Source organism: Aythya fuligula, chromosome 14, assembly GCF_009819795.1.
Source record: "Aythya fuligula isolate bAytFul2 chromosome 14, bAytFul2.pri, whole genome shotgun sequence".
Classification (NCBI taxonomy): domain Eukaryota; kingdom Metazoa; phylum Chordata; class Aves; order Anseriformes; family Anatidae; genus Aythya; species Aythya fuligula.
The window spans coordinates 19150741-19169318 of NC_045572.1; positions in this window are offsets into that span (position 1 = coordinate 19150741).

Below are 18578 nucleotides of genomic sequence, written 5' to 3' on the forward strand. Positions count from 1 at the left end.
CAAACTTCATGAGCTATTATTTGCACTTTAATTGTCTGTGTATTGCAGACTGCAAAAGCCAAATCTTTATAAAGCCAGTATGCCATTAGATGCTGTTCATCTTTTCCGTCATTACTGGCCATCTGAAAAAACACAAAGTCAAAATGAGCACTATGGTTTCTTCTTCTAGTATCGTCAAGAGAGCAGATGAGGTTTGATTCTTGGTATTAGGTCCCTCTCTCACCAGGGCACTAAGATTTTGGAAGTCCTAATTTAGCAAGTGGCTACAATTAATGGATAAACCTCAGCAGTAAAGAAATCCCCACACATCTTGTATGGTAAGATACAGCTGCAGATCTGAATTGCTCTTAGGCTTCCCAGAATAAAACAAAGCACTATCTTCTCTCTAGAGTCTGAAGAAATATTGAAGATGTACAGGAGAAATAGAAAACTAAAGCCACCTATTCAGTGTCTGTCATCTGCATTACTGAAGCAGAGTTTTTCCTCTGATGCTGGGGAGATGATGGACAAAAGCTGATGGTAGATGCAACACTCCATGTGCTTTCCCCCAAGTCGGTCACAGACCAGGGGGAGCAGGTGGATTCCCAGGGGTGTTGGGACAACAAGGAATGAATTCCCTTGCTCTGCCTCCTCTGCAAGGCTGGTGGCAGCAGGTCCTAGTGAGAGAGCCTGAAAGCTGGATTGCAGCACCTACCATCCATGCTCAGGCTGGGAACCACAAACTCCCTGCTTCCCTAGCTGGGTGTTGAGCCTCAGAATCTGCTGCAAGCTGCTCTGAATTATTTTTACCAGAGTTGTGTTAGTTGATTGCTAGTGCAAAGGACAGCTCTTTTGTTTTACTTTCTTTAATTGGCAACACGAGTGTGCCTAAGAATATCTTCATTGCTTGGAAACAGAGCGACTTTGTGCCTGTCTGTCGTATCCTCCCAGCTTAGCTCTCCATGAGGCATTCCTGGCCCTCGGAGAGCAGCTGGAGGCTGTCTGCCTGCTCCTCCTCAGCACCATCAGGTCTGGGCCGTGGGGTCCCCCTGCAGTGCCCCCCTGCAGAGCCTCCTCCTGCCCTGGGGGCGAAGCATGCAGGCATGAGGCATTACGGGTAGAGGTGAGGTGAAATAACATAGCAGAGCATTCGGCTTGCTGCTGTCTGGAACTTCAGGTGTTTTTTACCCCTCTGTAGCAGAAGCAGCTGCATCTCAAGCTCCAATTGCACCAGGCTTCAGGAGAAGGAAGGAAGAGGCCGCAGAGTGGCTGATGGCATCTGCCCAGTGCAGGCCCATTTTGCAGAGACATCTTTCAGAATAACAGTTTTGATTTGGCACGGCACTGCAGGATTAAAACACTTCTTCTGAAGCCCACAGCAACCATCCTGACTCACCCGTTGTCTTGGGTTGCACACTGACATTTGTGACTCAAGCTTTCCCTGTGAGGCAGGGGTTTTCACACACTACTTGAAGTGCGGTACAGCAGTTTCATCTGGCAACGTAGGGGAGAAGAAGCGGATTTCATACACAAGCTGGGAAAAAAAAGAAGAAAGGAGGAGGTTGGAGTCAGCTGAAATGTTAACATGACAGTTCTCCTTCTGTTCCCTGTTTGGGGGAGGCCTGGCTGCAGCCTGCAGAGGACAACACCACGCTCAGACCGGCTCCGCTGCCGCCACCTTATCTCCTGGCCAGGGGGCTCAGCACCTCAACACCCCCGGCTGGGGGCTCCGGGGAGCTCTGCAGGTGTCGGCACCCCTGCTGCCCCCGTGACTGATCGCACAGAACCACTGGCAAAACCCACACACAAGCTCTCTGGGTGGAACACCTGAACCCAGGTGGAGCCAAAGTCTGCCATCAGCGCTCAGTTCAGAAAGAAATGTGTGGCTACTTTCCTATGGGCTGCTAAAGCTGGATGGCATACAAACATTTTCTTGTCCTGAGGACAGTAATTTCCTCTATCCACTCTGTGTTGTGTGTGGCTCCAATGCCTGGACAAAAAGCTTCCTGGTTTGAAAACGGTATGAGCATTGTCAAGGAAGTAGTAAGGCATTCCAGATAATTATGCTTTAGTAGAGCTTAATCAAAGAAGCCATGGAATGTGCTAGCATCAGAGGCATCCTTCAGATATATCGATTTCCTCTACGAAAGCCACATCTGTGTGCTGTAGCATGTTGAGAAACAGAAAGGGGGGATTGTGAATCCTGGCTGGAAGATGGCTGGAATAGGCTTTATAAATCAATGCACAAATCTGCTGTTTTATTTCCCAGAAATAAGAACAGAATATCTTTTACTCTTCCACCTCCTATGGTTGTTTGTTGTGGTGTTTTGTTATTGTTGTTTTTATTTATTTATTTTGCCTTCAGAAATACCTTTTTATTTGGAGCACATGTTTCTCCAGTTAGCAGCCAGACATACTTTATTTGATCAGGAGGTTGAACCATTTTATTCTCTAAAGTTGAAGTACTTCAGCAATCTGTTAATATTTCTCACAGCAGTAGCTCAGAGGGTAACCAGGACTGCTGGTGTAAATTAGTACGTTCTAGATTTCACATCTAATTCAAAGCTATAATTCAGGGGGATGGCTGTGTAAACCCTACAGCAAATTCCTCTTTTTCTGTCGAACCTTATTTACTCTATAGAATAGAAAATCGTTAGCATTTACAGTGGGTTTGATGGTGTGTTTATGTGCATTTAACATATCTGTAACACGATAATCCTAAAACTAGCTCTGTTTGTGGGAAAAAGGGTTGATTAAAAACACCTCATCCCAAGCCTAATACATTTTACTAATGCCATGTGTGGCCTCTGTAAACAGCTGCTACAATAAATGATGTGCACGCACCGTTTCTTGTGTAAATTCATGGCTTTGGTTCAGATATGGAGCTACACTTTATATAAAGCTGTACTTTAGACAAACACACTGAACTTCACCACCCTCCCTTTGCCATTTTGCTTCCTCCAAACATGCATTCAAAGCTGCAGTGGAGCAAAAGTTCCCCTCAGTGGAGATCCCCGATTTCCTGGGACAAATTTTCACTTCGTAAAAACTCTGTGGTTGGTAAGCGGAAACACATTTGAAACTATTTGAAAAGTTGGGCCTTGCACTGCTGGGTAGGGAAAATATTAAAGCTAAATCTCTTCTGCAGGTGTCTAAGCAGTTTCCCAGCTATCCAAGTTACCATCTGAACAGACAAACACACGCTCGGATTTCCACAACCTTGTTTTTCAAAGCATCTCTTTTCGTGTAACTGAGCAGCTTCTGGATGTTGCAAGCCCAGCTGTGTTTTCCACTGAATCAGTCTTAGAAACGGACTGATTGTCACCATAGCTGGCTAGCAAATAGGCTGAAATATCCACTTTCCATAAGGCAAGACAGACCAAAGCCAATATTTTAGTAAAAGAAAAGATTGATATTTAGGTATTTGGCATATTCATTAAGTAACTTGAAAGGTCACCCTCTTAAACATTTGCAAACAAAATGCAGTAAGAAAATTTAGCTACACTCTATATAGCATACCAATGAGAAGAAATTTAAACAATAGTAGACTTTCATTTAAAAAGAACAAACAGAAAGATTTGTGCTTCTCTTATCTCTAATCCTTACTTCTCCCTCCAGAGCTCTGGCACAATTAATTATTTCATATTAATCACAGTTTTTGCTGTTAACTTTTTTTTTTTTTTTTTTCCCCTACAGTAGCTTTCCACAGCTCTGTGTCTGTGACAAAGGAAATAAAACACAAGTAGCACTAGCTCCTATAGCTTAGCAAGGACAGCACATTGACTGCTGAGGAAGATCAAGAGTTAATTTTCATTTTTCCAGCCTGCACATAGGGAGATCTATTTCTGTAATTGCAGGTGTAAATCTGCCCAGAAGGCTGATCTCTATTTGGCCAAAATAGCTGGAGTCAGTGCAAATCTCCTGCTATTTTTCAACTGTGGATTTTTTGATGCTATAGCTTAGGGGGATGTTTTTCCTATTTTTACATTTGATGGCTTATCAAATGCTAAAGAAATGTGAGATGTGTGTAATTGTTTTGTATGTACAATGGGAGAGGCTACAATGAAGTTATATAAAATTATGAATGGCAAATTAAGGGTGAGTAGGGAAAAACTAATCTTTCACATAGAACAAGAACAAGGAACACAAAATTAAATTATCTAACAGCAGTTTTAAAACAAACACAAAAGAGTACATGTAATTACATTTTGGAACCCATTGCCATGGAATGTGTTGAAAAGCACAAAGTGTGAATGCGTTCAGAAAACAAGGGGCAAACTCCTGCTGAAAAGTCTGTCAATGGGTGCTAAATGCAAGGGTGCAGGTGGAAGCTGGGTAAGAGCTGCTTCCTTCTGGTTCCCTCCTTTTGATGTTCCCTAATGACCATTCACCACATCAGGACTCTGAAACAGACCTTTGTTCAGGCCCTATACAGTCCTTCTAGCACACCACAATCAGCAGCCCCATGGCTCTACACCATCCCAGGTCGTGCAGTCCAAAGTTGCAGACGAGTTCCTGGAGCCATTTATAATTTCATCCAATGTGCACTTTGGTCTCTGCTGCCTGCTCAGAAGGAACAGAGATCACTTTAAAGGCAAAAGGCAGGTCCAAGCAAACCAGACCACAGTGCACAAGTTCACGAGCAGATTGCACTTGTGCTGTCCCTGGGGGAGCAGTGTGTAGGTAAAGCTGCGCGGCAGTGCGCTGTGCCTACAACGCGGCCACGCTGATCGGCCACCCAATGCCCCCCCATGCTGCAGGCAGTTATAGCGTGTACTTAAAGGCTTTGCATTGGCTGAATTCACTGCCAGCAGGAGTCTGCGTGCAACTTGCTTACATTACCACCCCAGTGTGTATTTACGAACACACACCCTACCAAGAGGGTCACCTTTCACTGTCATAGCAAACCATGTCTTTCCCTGGATATCTGCTCATGCTTTTAAATTTTGCCTTAACGTTTATTAACAATAAACAACCTCCTTTTGAGTTTAACTCCTCAGCATTAATATGATTCAATTTTACCTCATTTCAGTTGGAGCTCAAGTACTTTGGCAAATAGAAGATGTTTCAGATCATAAAGGTTTTGATAGCCAGAGCACGTTTTTTTTATTCCTGAGAAGTGATAGACCAACAGAGAATGTCAAAGGCAATAAAAGCTGTCCAATCTCATAGACTTTAACTTAGACATGTAACCCTATGGACAAGAGTGCATGTTAGCTCACTGCAGCCTTACCCTCTCCAGTCTTGACGTAAAGACATTCACTTTCAGTCCACATTACCAGCAATGGATAGGCACATCTTGAAAATTTTCATCAGAGAGCAAACTGGTGTCTGCAGAAGGCCAGACCTGGGAGATCGTTAGCTACAGCTTTCATTTCATTGTCATTTCGTGTAAATTAGTCTCACAAAGTCTCCATAAATGAGATAGAGGCAAGCGCAATTCAAGAAAAAGTTTATTTGGTAGTCAGCAGTTAGCTGTGAAATCCTCGTGGCACCCTGTATTGGTCAAGGTGCTGCACAACAGTCCAAGAGAATGCCCTGAAGTTTTTTTTTTCCAGATATAATCTAGCACCTCGTGGGGCTCTTTAGCACTCTTTTGCTTATGCTATGTTTGTGGCCCATGTCTGTGCCTCCAAACCAGCCTCCCTGTTGCTCCTGCCCAACCACAGCACTGCTCAGTGCTTGGGAGAAAACATGAAACACATCTGGGCAGCAGCATATTCCCCACAGTTTGCTGCTCAGCTGTTTCATGGCAGACCAGATAAGACTTGGGATAGAGGTTGAAGGTATCATCCAGTGTCCTTCCCAGCTCTGATAAGCCATTTCTCTATCAGAAGGTGATGACACATCTTCTACACTTCTGAAAGGCACATGGAGATGGGCAGATAAGCAGTGCTACTCCATAAAAATGTCTTAATTATTATTCTTCTCCTGTCCTGAAAATGTCACACAAATGTCACTTTTCAATATAATAGTTACTTCCATCCAGGTATTGGATCACCTCTGTTCTGCAAGGTGAATATAATAATGTTGCATCTCCTCGTTGCTGAGATTGTACCACTGCACTCAAAGTAAAAAGATGAGTAAAGAAATCAGGGTTGAGTCCTTTGTCTCTCCTAGATCATGTTTTTTGTTTCTTACATTTTACTTCTCTTGAGATGAAGTGATAGGCATACCTCTCGAATGAGCTAAACTGTCCTACATCCCCTTTTATGTCTTTCAGAAAGGCTGCTTGCTAAAGACATCCCGTTCTCACTGGACACTGGATGTTATGCCACTTGAACTCTTATTGATTGTGGTATTTAGAGAATGCTGTACTCTGTTGTCTTCCAATTGATGGTTAATATATGAGATGAGACAATGTTCCCTGTCAAAGCATACTTGGTTATATTGACCTTGTCAGTAGTATTTAAAGCAGAACAACAGATCCAATTTCACTGAGGAGACTCTAAAAGGCATCATTGTACTCCCCAAAAGCCATAATCTGTCCAGTACTGAGCTTTTCCACTAAATTAGTTAAATGCAGCGATCAAAAGCCGATTTTTAAACTCAAAAGTATGTTTGAGGCAAGCATTACATCAGTATTATTAGGACAGGTCTTTTCAAATGAGGACAACAAATAAAAACAACTGACCTGCAAAGATATGTTGCTCTTTGAAGACCTACACTTGTCCCTGAGACATCCCTGACTGAGGGCTTGCTGCTGCTCTAAGGCCTGCTAATCCAAACGACCTGCAATGTGACCTGAGCCCCAGGATGCCTGAAGGTGTTTTTAAATGCCTAATTCCTGTTTACTTTCTCCAGTCCTATAAATTCGCAGAGGACTTGGTCAACTAACACTTTTGTGGCTATGGGTTTGGTCTGACTGCAATTACTGGAGACGCCGGACTCTCCGCACCCAGGAGCAGGAGCTGTTTCTCTGGTGATTGGAGATGATGCTCTACTCACTTGGACTCGTGCCCTGATTGTAGGACCAGTCAGCTGAGGAAGCCACATTGCACAACATATAAAGTTTTTAAGAAAAGAAAATACTATTGTACTTTTCTTCTTATTATTATTATTCAGTTGCTGTAAATATGTCTGCCTATAAATACATATTCAAAAAAATAATATATTCCCAGATAATGTACTGCAAATACCTACAACCAATTCCCTATGAATTTATAGAAATGACAGTATATTTTCCTCCATATCTTCACCTAAGTAAGTAATTTTAATGCTTACAGGTTGGATTTTTGAATAAGAATCATCTCCTACTGGCAGATGCTTGTTTTCATAGTGAACTTCAGCGAAAAGCTGGTCTGTAAGAAAGTCATTTGGCCGAAAAATTCTTTATCACATTTAAGTTTCAATTATGTGTTTTATTAAGCAAAATAAAAATACAGGAAGTAAGAGTGCCATCAATAACTTATGTATGTTTGAGGATGAAGATATCTGCTGTAATATTTTTTCAACAATGTTAATCTTAACTCCACCATTTTTGCGCGTTAGACACTGGAGCTTACAATCTTGACTGTGTTTTCATTTTACAATGCTTAAGACCACATCTCAGAAAGTGGGTACTTTATGTTTAACTTAAATTCTTCTTTTGTCCAGTAATTCTTAGAAATTGTATTTTGGTTCTTTCCAACAATAAGTTGTCATGAGGATTAAATAAATCATCTTGACAAGAAGTCTTCATACTTGTTCTGAGCTTCGTGTCCATGCCTGTAGCTACCTCAGTACAAAGCAGAGATGAGGTGCTACTAGTTGAGGCACACAAGCCAACCATGGCTGTAAGTTCTCATTACGATTCTAGTTCAAAGGCTCCTTTCAAATTTATCTAATCATGCCATGAAACAGCACCAAAATGGCAACACTGAGATTACTGCATTGTTTTAAGAAATAAGAGCAACCCGCCCCAACACAGAAGAGGTACTTTGATGTATTTCTCCTCCCACCTGCAGTTCTCTCATCCTTTTCACTCTCTGAAGTGTTAAACACAGAGCTTTTTCTGTGGCTAAACATCTTAACTTTTGTTCACCGTGCTCCTCTTGATTTCTAAGAGTTTAGGGTGCAGCTTGAATGAGAACCAGTCTTCATCAGATACAAAGAGCCATCTGAAGTAAATACAGTAAAGTACACTTGGTCTTTTTATGCTCTTTAATTACCCAGGGCTGGGTGTTATATTTTGCTCTTCTCCCCAGTGACTACCACAGCTTACTCAGCAGTTTGCAAGCACCCAGGGTGGGTGCACTTATGCCAGGAGGGTGGCACCTGCCCACCCTGCCCAGGCCCCACCCGGGGGACAAGTATAAAATCATCTAGCCATGCATCTCTCTAGCACAGCCCTGCTTCACAGAATTAAAAAGTGCTACTATGAACGGTATATGATGCAGAGTAAATTTCTACTTCAGCATCATGTACCTGAGGATACGATTCCTGGTAACTCTTGCGTGTACAATGTCTGCCTGATTAAAGAGATTAGGAGTGTGTACAAGGGAGCATTACCCGTTCAGCCAGTTTAAAACATATTTTATTGCTTTGGGGGATAATCAGACCATAACAGGGCTGTCGTGTTTCTTCCACCTCCCAGCAGCGTTGATGACAGACCCCTTGTCAAGAAGCACACTGCTCTGGGCAGCTGTGACCCCCGGGTGACAGCACCGCGTTTCCTGAGAGCTGGTCCCAGCACTTTTAATACCATCAGGCATGCAGGTACCAGAGGATATCAAAGCTGACAAATTTATTAGGTTTGTGCCTTGAAGAATGCAGCAGATATATCGCCACCCTTACCACTTCAGCTGTTTGAGCTCCTGAATAAACCGTGAGTGATGCAGGGTACAGGAAGCACACCTTCTGTCGGGTGCAGGGCTGTGGCCACCCCATCTATGCCAGTGCACAGCTTTGAAGTACTTCACAAGCTTCCACAGGAGATGAAAACAGATCACTAACATGAGTTAAAAATAAATAAATAATAATAATAAAAAAATTTAAAAGGCCTCATTTTTTAACACCACCTGTGAAAAAGAAAAACACTAAATAATCTGTTAGATGGTCTCCAAGGGAATGTTTATGGAAATACAATCAGAACATAAGCCACATTTTTATATGAAGACACCTGAGTTTGTGAGACCACAGTGTGAAAAACAACATGTAATCACCAGCTTAGAAGTAGGTATTTATCAGTATAAATGCTGAGAAGATCCTGATTACAAGAGGGCATTTTTCTACTGATTTGAGGTCTCAAATACTTTTTTTTTTTTAAATACCTTTAGTAGAGCCTGGACAAATTCAGACAAATTAGTACCAGAAGGCAGCATAAGGACATTTGCTGGGTATCCAACCGAAGTTAGCTAGAGGAATCCACACAGATTTATTTTCCATGTGGAAATACCTGAATGCCCAGCAGTTCAGTCTACACCAAGGAGGCAGCAGTGACATATTAAGTTCCTGCTAATATCTTTGTTGTCTTTCTTGTTAGCCCTATGCAGAAAGGTCTCTATGTTATGAAAGCTCATTCACTCCCTGGGAAATGAGGCGACAGAAAAGCGGCGCTGCATGGCCATGAATTACCCATGCGCCGGCTGCCAAACTCCTTCACCTGTCCTGCTGCTCCCAGGCTTGCCTCTGCCCTCAGAGCTCATCCAGCACCAACTGACTGGGCTCAGTGCTTGAACAACTGATTGCACTCTGCTTGTTTAAGTTCTGTAAGAACTGTAAGTAATGCTAATCAAATAACTGATGTGAAGAGTTAGAAAAGTGCCTTGTATTAATATGTGCTGATTCTTCAAGTTTCTTAACAATAAATGCCTGCAACAAACTAATCAGTTTAATGCCAAAAGTAGCAAACATTTTACAGTTCAACAAGTTTAACCTTTCCTAATTCAATATCCTCATAATTACCTTTATTAAATAACTGTGCTTAATTGCTGTAACCGCAATAAAAGGGAAAAATAAGGTAAGGAATATCCAAGCACAGAGTCCCATGGTATAGGAGTTACCCTGGGACATACAGACCAGATTTCCACTCCATTCATGCTGCATTGCCCGAGTGACACAGACTCCTTAAGGAAACCATAAACCACTCCTGCTCAGAAAAGCTGGCTTAAAATTTTCAGTAGAAACATTTTTTTATATCATAACTGTTTTCAACAACCTCAAAGATGTTTTGTTTGTGGCTGAAATATCAGAAGAAAAAAAAAATCAAACAACTGCACTTTTCCCTGTTTTGATCTTTCTTGACTATAACATGTTCAAAAAGGTCAAGTACTTTACCAATTTGGGGCAAATTAACCTGGTATGCTTCATGCAGTTGGCAAAGAGAAGCAGTATCACAGAAGAGTAACTCACGACTGAGAGCGACATGTTTCTGCAAATACCACACATGTGACCCTCTCAAGTTTTACATATATACCATAACAAGTTCTTCTCCTGGGAAATGTTCCCATGTTTATTTTACTCCTCCTAGTAACAAATTTAAATGTCTTTTTTTTTTCTTTCCCCTGTATCTTATGTCTTTGCTTTTCTGTGTTTTGTAGAGCATCTTGTCACTGTGCTGTGCTATCACTGCAGCACTAATCTGTAAGTATAATCCCGCCTGCTTCACATGGGGTGCCAGCCTCAAAAACCAACAGATCGCTCAGAAAGGAACAGACATCAGAACAAGAGCTTGGGAAAAACTGAATTCCCACATGGCAGAGTAAGAAATCTTCTGTTTTGGAAAGGAAAAACCTATGTGCTGCCAAGCCCGTGTTCTTGGCGTCAGACAGTCCCCTCTTCCTCAGTGGCAATTTTAGCTGTGAAACACAGACCTGGAATCCCAGAGCGGGACAACGCAGAGAGAAGCTGGGCTTGGTAGAAGCTGATGAGAAACACGAACCACCCACATTTTGTTGTCACTGCTCCCACCTGCATTCATGTTACCTCTTCTGAAGAAGAAAGCTTTTTTTCCTGTAAATCTCCCAGACAGCCTCCAGGCTCTGCTCAAGATGGGACCACCACCACCACAGCTCGTCCCCTTAGCAGCTGTCCCCGGGATGGTCTCAGACCCTTTCCTGGTGGCCCAGACCCCTGCCGGGCCATGTCTCCAGTGCTGGGGTGGTGTAGCTCACACTGAAACAATTTATTTCCATAGATTCAGTGTCAGCTCTGAGAAAATACAGTTTAAATTATTGCAGGGTCTCAAAGCATAAACCTGATAAGTCACATCCAAGACCTATTTAAATAAACTTTTCTACTTAAGCAAGAGACTGGATGGAAACATTCTTTTCCAGGCACCTTAGTACCTAGGAGAATGACACGTGTGCTTCCTTGAAACAGCATGATGGGGAGCTGGAGATGTGCTGCTGGGCTGCAGCAATGCCACACTACACGGATCTAAACTCCCCTCTGACTCTGTGTGTCACCTCTTTGGAGGAGGCACCAGCTACCAGCTCCTGCAGAGGAATAGAGGACCAAGGATCAAGCTTCACTGGCATCCAGCCAGTTGGCTGAGAAAAAAGAAAAAAAAAAATTCATTAACTGAAAAAAAAACCACCTCCCAAACTGTCATGCTTCAGGGTCGCAAGTGCTTTCAATCACAATCACTTTCTGTCTCAGCAGGAAGAATGCTTTTCATTCAGAAAGGGACCTGTTTATCAGAGAGAACAACAGAGATAAATCAATAAATGTCTGGGTCTTTATTAACTCTGGGATCAAGCCCTTTGGCATTACCTGTGAAGCCACCAGCTACAGATCTCAGTGAGGGAAAGCATCCTACACATTAGTTAAAGTGACTTTTAGCATTCATTTCTGCTTAACTCTGGAACACAAGAAAATTCAAATGCCAAATCTGGGCTGAATTTCCATCATCCAGCCCCCAGTGTCACACAACTCCTCCTCCTGTTCAGGATGGGTAGTGGTAGAAACAAAAAGAAGTGATGTACAGGAACATGATTTAGTGACCTCTCAAATTATGTTATTGGTTATATACTGAGCAGCATTTTAAGGTTGTTTTTCTAAGGACATCATCAAAAGCTCATGCTTTCAATCTAAAATGATCACAAAAAGTTTCTGAATTCCCAAGGACGTATGAGGAATAGGAAAACTAAAACCCACAGCTTTTGAACTAGTTCTACTTTTCACTTTCTTGAAGTGTGATAAGAAACAGCTCCTTGTTTCTGGTTCAGAGAAAAAATTGATTTTTAACTTTGGCAGCTTTCAGTGTGGTTGAGCTGCACAACACATGACACCGCTCTGTGTAGTTACCATATGAAATGATGAATGAATATGAAGTGGAAGGAGCAGCAAAAGTAATTTTCCCATGACCTTGAAATGGAAAGGAAGGTAAACTGGAAAGGTGTGCGTGGCACCAAGCTCAGGCCCAACCACAAACCTCTATTCGGGTCTGTCTGCAGACCAAAAAATCACAGGATATATCTTTTATTAAGTGACAGATAGCTGTGCTCTAGGCCTACAAAACACTCTTGTGTGTATAAGATTCATTTTTCTCAAGCTGAAATCCCCAGGACTTGTGTTGTTTTGCTCTCAGAAATGAAGTCTCTGCTGGTAGCAGTTACAGAAAGCAGAGAACATGCTTACCGTTAATATAAGCAAACAGTATATATGGAAGTACAAAGCAGTAAATATTAAGAATAACTTATTGGTATCTCAAAAGACCATGGAAAATTTTAAACATACTTCTGGGGAAAAGCGGTGGTGGTCTCTCAACAGAAGTAATGCTTTGGTTTAATAAATGAAATTTAATTTTGCAACAATCTCGATCCAGAGAGGCATGCGGACCTTGAATATTTACACAGTGCACTTTCATCCTTTTAACCTGCAAAATTGGATTCAAAATAAAGTTACAAATTCCCAGCCATGCTCTTGTGGAGATGCAGTATGTGCTACCACTTTCACAGTTGTTTTGCACCTCTGGACTTTCCAGTCCATAGGAAACCAGAAGGAAGCTGAAAAGAAAGCCTCCTGCAGCAGAGGTGTGGGGACATGGGTGATCAGAGGGAGAAGCCCTTTACAAGCTGCTAAAAGATTTGTTTTTAAAATCAGGAGGGCATTCTGGTTGTAAAACTGGGAGGCATTCACAGAAGGTGATGTGCCTAATCACGCTGCCATCTTTTTGCAGAGGAAAGCTACCGCGCTGCAGATTGCACTTCTCCATGGCAATGGCTTCTGCAAGGCAGCAATCAAAAGATGGAGAAAAGTGCTGCATCACTCCGCCTTTTACAATCCCTCCATTATTTATTTACATCGTGACTAATTTCTCTGCTAGTAACAAAGTGATGAACAGTACCAGGGCAGAACTTCCCTGTTGCTTGAAATTGCTTCTCAGTCACCTGAAAAGAAAAATTCAAGAGAGAATGGCTTCTATTGCTCAATCCATCTTCAGATGAGAAACCCACCACCTAATCATTATTTATCTTACCTAGGCAAATGGCAACATCTATCTGTTTTTTTCCTGATACCGCAACAAAGGGATGCCTGGGCTCAGAGCCATTCATTGTGGGGAGGTTGCCTGTATTTAAGTAAAACAAGAAGACAAAGAAACAAGAAGACAAAAAGTCAGTAGCAGGGCAGCACTAACTGAATTTACAACACACAAAGCTAAACTCACTCTCCTGATAACCTTGATCAATCTTGTAAATTTGACCATTAAAAATACCATACTTGTTTAAAACAAACAAACAAACAAACAAACAAACAAACAAAAAAAAACACTGATTTGGGACTCTAGCTATTCAGAACACAATATTTCCTGTTGTGAAATAACGTGGGGATTTTCTTATTTATTTATAACATGACACTTACCACAAGCAGCTATTTTCTGAGGAGGAATCTAAACCAATCTCTTTCTTTTTAGATTTAGGGCAGACTCTAAATAGCCAAGGTGACTGAAGCCTTCATTACAGACAACGGTGCAGAGAGGATTGAATTTCCCGGTGGGCAGTGGGCAGACAGACACTGAGCTCTGCAGCCCTCGGCTCAGCTGCTGTGCCCTGCAATGCCAGCACAAAGCACAGCCGGCACCAAAGCCGAGCAGTGTCTGCCTGGGCAGCAACGTGAGCTCCCTCCCTCCTCACCGGCCTCATTTACCCAAATCACGCAACACCTCACTGCATGGTCACCGACATCACGTGCACCCTTCAAACCCTCAAGCTGAAGCCTTCGGGAAGGTGAGGCTCTGAACTAGCTCCCGACGCCCACCCAACAGCCAGCTCCGGTCTCCAGCGAAGGCTGCCCAGTGCCCGGGAGGTGCTGCAGGAGCCCTGTGAGCCGGGAGGGCAGCAGAGCTTTGCAGAGAGCACAACACCAACCAAGATGTTGTGCTGGCTCAGGCACACCCTGAGCAACCTGCCAAAGCCAGGATCACACTGACCTTGTTTTAGGGTGGAAGAGACACACAAGCATGTATAAAGGTGCAAGCAACCAACAACCAACTGTTTGGCTAGTAAAAGTCACTCTCCCTAAATTTACCAGCTTTTTCTCCTAGAGAAGTCCCTAGAACCCTTCCAAAGTGAAGTATGGTGATAAGTGCACCACAGAGGAGAAATCAAGGTTATAAATGAATTTGCTAAATGAATTATCTTTGTTTCATTCACATTCAAGAGCTATGGAAAACTTACTGGGATTCATGAGCAAATTACAGATTTGAAGTACTGTGAACAGCTTTGCCATTATATCTGTGGTTGTTTTTAATAGATGCAACTGTGTGAAAACTCTCCATACTGTCTTAGAAATTAGGAAGTGCAGCATTCAGTGCAGGGGAACAGCAGCAGCAGCACACAGCATCTTCATAGTAACATCATTCCCGAGCAGAAAAGTATCAAAATTCCCAAAAGACAGAATGTGAAAGTCAGCCTCAAAATATGAGGTAATATTTGAATGGGAGTGAAGGAAGAGCTTACCCAGTGCCTTTAAAACAGAACAGTTCATACAATTAAATAAAAAGCTCAAAGCAGCACTGCAGGGCTCTCAGCACTTTGGAGATGCAGTTAAGTCCTGATCGCTTCCCTTTGTAGCTGTTCATCTCAGAGTTGGTGGAAAGCATGACTTTCATTCCCAGCTATTTCTCTTTTTCAGAGCTCATAAGCATGCTCTTTTATTAAAAGTTAAAAGCAGCGCATAAATTAGGTGCTTTTTCTTATGAGAACGAGGCTGCTTTTAAAATGCTGGCATATGTTAAATTAGAAGGAAGTTAACTTCAGAAATCTTCCAGCAGTATGAAACAGTTGCCAGTAAGACAGGATGATTTATTCATGCTCTGCAACAAGCTTGCGCAACAAGGGAAGTTGTTCCTCTCCATTCTCTCTGCGCCACGCAATCTGCCTTGACACTCACCCAGCTGAAAGTCCATTAAGAGGTGCTTCATTATTTATACTGTAAATTGATTTAAGATTAAATTAATTATACATGCTCGGCCAAAAACTATTGCAGCATCCCATAAGCACCTCTTCTGGGCAGCGTTCCTGGGCTGCTGCACCCAGAGATGAGCAGAGCCACCAAGTGCTGAGCCCCAGTCCCAGCCTGGGGAGGGCCCTGGCCGAGCACCTCCTGCCCCGAGGAGCCGGCAGGGGAGCAGCACCGAGGGGCTGGGGGCTGCTGTCACCAGGCAGGAAGGCAGCGGGTGCAGCCCCATCCCCTTGGGCAATAAAACCAGGCCGCAGGAGAGGGGCTGCAGAGCTGCAGGGATGAGCAGCAGCACAGCAAACACAGGGACACAAAATGGACAATGCTTCGTGTAAGAGAGAACCTTCTGAGAATGAAGAAAACCAGACATGTATTTGTAAATAAGCACTCTGAAATGCTGGATATCTTCATTGTAATGGCGTTTGGTGGTGGTGGTGGGCGTTGTTGTTGTTTGTTTTCTTTTGAGTATAGAGAAGTAATTGCATTCAAAACTTTGTTCAATACTTGGCAGGATTTTGGACCATTAGCCACAACGAGTCATGTAACATCTGCAATTTTTGCTTTTATGTTCAACATGTTTTTCCAAGTGGTTGTAGTCTGCTTTTTTTTTTTTTTTTTCTTTTTTTCTTTTTACTCTGAAACCATTATTTGCCACCAGCTGAGATTAGTAATGGTATTTTATCACATCGCATGTACTCATCAGCCTAGGGGAATACTCCTCGAGTTGTTATTTTTTCACTTTTCTCTCATAAAATGCTTCATCAGTTCTCATAATGCAAAAAGTATATCGGAAGCCAGAATAGCAGTTAACACATTATCACACTTTTCATTCTTTAGGATGAAATCTAAGTATTGATTCCAGTTATTTTTTTGACAAAAGATTTGCTTGAACTCCCACTCAAGTCAAATGAAGGACCCCCAAAGGACTCAGCCAGCCCAGGACTTAGCGAACAATTTCCTGCTAAATACTTAATAGGACTAATTAACTTTTTAAGGTCAAGACTTCTTCAATGGCAAATTAGATTTTTCAAGTTAATACTATTTTTCCACAGAAGGAGCTTCTGCAGAAAAATGTTTTCTTTATTGTAGGTTAGCAGCAGTGATCCCGGCGGGCTGCAGCTCACACTTCCAGCCTGGCCACAAGAACCCTGAAGCTGAGGGTTTCTGTCTGAACTGGAGGCTGAATGAGTAGCTCAGGATGTAGAGTAGAAATTTTACTATATAGTCTTTTTGCACACTATTCAAATTTTCTGTATCTGTGTCTCTTTGTGGGTCAGCACAAAGCTACGGCTGTAGTTAACTGCTGCAGACTGGATCACGCATGTAGCAACAAGCCAAGCACTGAGATGAGCTTCATTTTCTTGCAGGTAGGTTAAATTGAACTTGATGAGGGCACATTAAGCAAGTACCTGTGTGAGTAACAGGGAGTTTTCAGATCAAGCCATGCATTTATAAGGCAGATGTTCATTAGATGCTACGCTTCTGCAAGGGGAACACATGCAGTCCATCTGCTTGCATACCTTTCCCTTTCTTGCATGGAAATATATTCACCATCTACAGTGAAATCTTCCACACCACTAAGGCTAGGTTTGTTAGGGCCTTGCAAAACTGGTAATCCTAAAATAGTTGAAAAAAGCCAAACAGAAAGAGTGAGGTAGTAACTGAGAGCCGGCCCCGTAGCCTCATCAGTGGCATGCCGTGCGTAGGCTTTAGGAAAGCCACCAGCAAGCTGAAAAATGAGTTTGTTAAGATCTGTGTACAATAAACAGTCCATATGATGTATGATTTATAAGATGTTACAGCAGTCTTGAAAAGCCTTTTAATTTCCCTGCTGAAGCAGGGAAAGCTGTGCTATTTCAGGAATACAACGGGCCTATAGGCAGAAAAGCTCTCAGATAACAGCAAAGTGGCTGTCTGGCATATCTGCATTTTGTAACTGCAAGTATAAGCAGCTAAAAGGAATAGAGTGGTGCAGGCCAGTAAACAGCACAAGGGAGAATTTATATCCTGTATGGTAAAGTATAAGATGCACAAGAAAAAAAGACCTAGGAAGAAAGTAAATAAAAATATAGAAGAGAGGATCTGTCTAAAGCAACGATAGAGTTAACAGGCTCTGTATGAGCACTTGCACTGTTCTAGCTCCATGATTTTGTTAGAAAGAGGTTTCTGAAAAGTAATGAATGCTGAGGAAAGTTGAATGTCCTACACATACCCTGGATCTATTTATATGTGAATTATAATTTCTTTAGTGATTATATCTGACAACCTGGTTGTTGAACAAGTTACCTGCCACATTTCCATATAAATACATTGCAGGAGTAATATTTTGCACAGTTGTGAGTGACCCTTACCTCTATATGACGTTCTGCTCAGGTGTGTTTGCATGCTTTATATCTCCAATCTTGGTTAGGGTAAGTGTATAAGCCACCACATCCTTTTAGAGTTTCCTTGTGGTTACAAAAGCAGATTTCTTCAGCTTTACTTCCTGCAGATCATTAATCAAGAACTTCAATTTCAACAGACACCCCAGTAAAATAAATGGATAAATAAATTCCTTCTATCAATGGAAAGTAATTCGTAACCATTTTTTGTTTGTATTCATAGTAATAGTAGAAGATGGAATTTGGCTTTCCCCAGGTTGTTGTTTGTTTGCTCGTTTTTCTAACATTATGAGTCAGGTATATCAATTTTCACATTGGAAATATAATACAAAATAACAGAAACAAAACAAAAAAATCTCTTTTCGGAGTTTTGGGGGCGGGATTTTAGTGACTATAAAAAAATCCCCATCTTTGAAAGGATAAAATTACATTTCATATTACTTTTCAATTTGGAGTATCTTCAAGTGACCAGCTTAATTTTTTCCATATTTTTCATACTCCACCAAAAAATTCCAAAATACTCAAACTCTGTTGTGCCACTAATCTAAACCTCAGCACTTTAATTAATTTTCCTTTGTATTTGTTTTCAGTTCTTTCAGTTGTCTACTATGCCTACTAAATAATAAAATTTTCTAGAGCCAGGAATATCACTTACAGAATTTCTGTAGCACTCTAAACATTAAACCCATAATCTACACTGTCATACAATGTAAATAGCTTATTTCTGAATATTTCTGTTATAAATTACAATGAAAAGAGTTTTTCAATACTGAAAAGACAACTGAGCTGATTAAACACAAACTCCTGGAGAAGGACAAACACTACTTCTATCTT